This window comes from Triticum dicoccoides, chromosome 7A, assembly GCF_002162155.2.
Source record: "Triticum dicoccoides isolate Atlit2015 ecotype Zavitan chromosome 7A, WEW_v2.0, whole genome shotgun sequence".
Lineage (NCBI taxonomy): Eukaryota > Viridiplantae > Streptophyta > Magnoliopsida > Poales > Poaceae > Triticum > Triticum dicoccoides.
This window is the reverse complement of record NC_041392.1, coordinates 518677627-518681419: the sequence shown is the minus strand read 5'-3', so window position 1 is coordinate 518681419 and position 3793 is coordinate 518677627. Positions and strand designations below refer to the sequence as shown.

Here is a 3793-nt window from a genome sequence, read left to right as displayed (position 1 = left end):
CTCCAAGTCCCCTGGATCACGTTTGTTCCAAAAATAACTCTCCCGAAGGTTTTATTTCGTTTGATATTTCTTTTCTACGGAACATTGAAATAGGCAAAAAAACAGCAATTTGCACTCGGCCTTGGGTTAGTAGGTTAGTTCAAAAAATAATATAGAAGTGTATAAATAAGCCCATTAATATCCAAAACAGATAATATAATAGTATTAAACAATCAAAAATTATAGATTCATTGGAGACGTATCAACAACTATATCCTATCCAACCTAAAAAATAATATAAAAGTGTATAAATAAGCTCATTAACATCCAAAACAGATAATATCCAAAACAGATAATATAATAGTATGGAACAATCAAAAATTATAGATACGTTGGAGACGTATCAACTATATCCTTTCACATAGCTTTAGGCCTGCAAGATGTTAACGAGTCAACCCTTGACCTACAAGGCTACACCACGTTCTATCCGAATGAAGCTCCCACTGCACTTCGCCCTTGGCCTCCCTGCCTCGCCCAGCTCCTCCTCCCCGTCGTTGGTCTCCGTGGGAAGGAGGCTGCAACCAGAGAGGCGTTGTTCTTTGGAGGGACAGAGGCGGCGACCTGCGGTAGTGGCTGGGAGAGCTGGAGTACGAGGCGACGGCGACCATTGAGGTGACATGCTTTGGAGGGTTGGAGGCGTCGTGTGGCGGCCGCAGTGTGGTGGAAGACGACCATGGCGTGCCGCGTGCATTATAGATACCAAGAATCAACCCATGCCGGTGTTTTTGATAGTAATGCTACCAGCCCTACAAAAAATGTGGACAAAAGGTAACAATAAATATTTCTTTTTCTAAGAAAAGGAAATAAAATAATCAAACAAACAGTGCAGAAACACATACGCAGTGATGAATAGTAGTTTTTCCTTGCAGGGAATATCAAAAAAGAAGTGAACTTCAGTAAAATGGAAACCCACAAATGGAAATCTAGCAGTACTTCCACTATTTGACAAGCATACTATTTAAAATGGCTGTATGCATCGATCAGATGCAGATGCCGGGGGTAATCCTCCTTTTCTAATAAAAAAAAGTTAACAGGGGCAGGTATGATTTTGCTGACAGATAGAGCAAAGGTTGAAAAATCTTGAACAACTGCATGCTTTATTAATATAGAAATATCAAACAAAACTCATGTGTGAGTATAAGCTATAAGGTTCAAAACTGATAGGACACATTTGTAAGATTTTTCAATTTGATATAATGCTAGCTATTTTTTTAACAGCTATATGCAGATAGATACAACAATAAAAAAACAAAAGCATTCATTTTTTGAACCTGACATTAAACTAATGATGTATCTCACAGTACTTAGTACCACTTCTGCCTTTGTAAATCCGGGTATATGATCTCATAGATCATAAATTAACTTAATATACTGCGTGCACAAGATACCATAAGTTTCAGAATTAAGAAAGTATATCTGTCATTATAATTTCTGTTCTGAACGGCAAACCGGTAATATATTTGGATAGGTCATGAGGAATTTCACACGAACCATTGTTCATATTATAGCCATACTTTGCCTAGTGAAAATTATTTCCCATATCATGTGTAAAAACAGGTAGAGTATCTAGAGCAGAATGAACAAAATGAAAGATAAATTTCATCATCTAGCAAACTACTTTGACAGATAGTAAATTAACCAGATAAAAATAGCAGTGAAGACGGATCACTGTACCACTCGCATCCTCGCTCAGCCCCATAGCCTCCAGCAGCACCAGCAGTGTGTGTGTGTGTGCATGCGTCGCTGGTGCTCCTTCGACGTCTATGCGACGGCTGCCACACAATGGTCGTGCCACCGTACACTGCCGCCGCCTCGCTCATTGTTATCTTGCCATATGCTGCCACCGGCCTCCACCATGCCTCCCCATCTACCCATCCCAATTGCCACAGCGGGATCGCATCAGCTCACGCCAACAATTGCCCGTGAGTGTCATTCCTCTCCACATGCTTTGATGTATACTCCCTCCGTTCCTAAATATTTGTCTTTCTAGACATTTCAAATGACTACTACATACGGATGTATGTAGACATATTTTAGAGTGTAGATTCACTCATTTTGCTCCGTATGTAGTCATTTGTTGAAATGCTTAGAAAGACAAGTATTTAGGAACGGGGGAGTATATATTAACCCCACCGACCCAATAAGGTGAATAAATCGGTGATAGAAATAAACTTTGCTTAGACCCAAAAGTAAGCTAGCTTACGAGATAAAAGAAATCCTTACCGATGGCGCCAGTCATATAGGAGTTGCCCATAGCTTTTGCACTTTCTCTCTGCATGAATCCTTTGCGATCAAAATCAAACACCATGACATAAATCAACAATATATACACTCCATTGCAAACATACAGAATGGGGAGAATCAAAACACCTTGATGTATTCATATCATCGTATTTCTCAATTGTGGTCACACAAAAAAATTCGAATGATTAAAACGAATTAGGAGGATGAGGCTGGTGGGGAAAGGTGTCGTCCAGAGTGGTCACTGAGGTCAGACCCCCTCATCAGTTTCTTGGCGAGCGAGGGCGGCTATGTGATGGGGGTGGATATGATGAGCAGCCTCCAGCCTCCCCTGCTCCCCCATGATCCTGCTCGAGGCCCGCGCTGCCCATTCACCGTCGCTGTCGCTTGCCAAGTCGAGATTGAGTGAGAGAGATAAAGAGAGAGAGGGAAAAAATAGTGGAGGGAGTACCTCAGAGCTCGACGCCTTGAAGATCAGTCCTCTCCCGCTTTCCAGATCGAAACATGAGAGGGCAAACAGTGTGGCGGGGGTGGGGGAAAGCGAGGAGAGGTGGCGGCGGGGCAGCGAGGGTAAGATACCCTAGCGGCGGCCGGGCGTGGGGTGGGGGTCTGGAGCGCTATCGCGAGAGGGAGTGGAGAGGTGGATCTGCTCCTGCCGACACGCCCTAAGAAGAGGTCGGCTCGGCAGAGCAGTAGGGGCACTACCGGAGCGGGAGATGGGGGCGGCGCCCGAGCACGAGCAGAGGGAAAGAGAGAGGTCGAGGGGTGGATGGAGAGGAGGGGCGGTGTGTGGTTTTTCTTTCCGGTTTTTCTGATAGCGGGAGGGCCGGAGGGGTGGTGTGATGTGGGACGGAAAAAACAAGAGTCAATTACACTAGCGATGCTAGAACTTGGCAAGGATGATCACTTTAGTGCTAGAATTTGCGGCATAGATGTAAAAAGTTGACTTAGCGGTGCAAATACAGTGCATTTGCTGTTTGTACCACTGACTTGGCACCGTATTTCCGTCTGGAGCCGTATGCTCTGCGTACGTGGCATAAGATGGGTCCCATATGTAAGAAAGCATACAAATAAACATCAGCAGGTACGTGGCTCCGAGCAGGTCCCACCTGTCAGTGAGACAGCACAAATTATTGTATGTATTGAAATAAAAATTACATCGGCAAGGGTTCGAACCTCTCACCTCTGTGCTGCACGGCTGAGTTGCTAGCCAACACATCAGATTACCTACGATAGTACTGCTAATGCATAGAATTTATATCCTGATGACTAAACTAATTGTATTAAAATATTAATCCGAAAATTGCATTTGAAAAAAATAGTGCGCCGGGGGTTTGAACTGGGCACCTACGGCCTCCTAAGAGGAAGCAAACCTTCATATTTTTTTGGCTGAACAAAATAAATTTAAATTCTTAACCAAAAGAAAGAAAGATTACAGCCTTGATGATTCAACCAGCAACCTCGAGCTATCATGTGGCCATGCATTCCACTAATATATAAATAATTATAAATA

General features: G+C 43.4%; 1 long non-coding RNA gene across 1 annotated transcript; it reads right to left on the bottom strand.

The window, feature by feature from the left end:
• Positions 1-316: 316 nt before the first annotated feature.
• On the bottom strand, positions 317-3073 carry LOC119332460. The gene is made up of 3 exons (XR_005160943.1): positions 2732-3073; positions 1714-2660; positions 317-785 (listed from the first exon to the last, which is right to left on the bottom strand). It is a non-coding gene; the product is annotated as an uncharacterized LOC119332460 (long non-coding RNA).
• Positions 3074-3793: the final 720 nt, after the last annotated feature.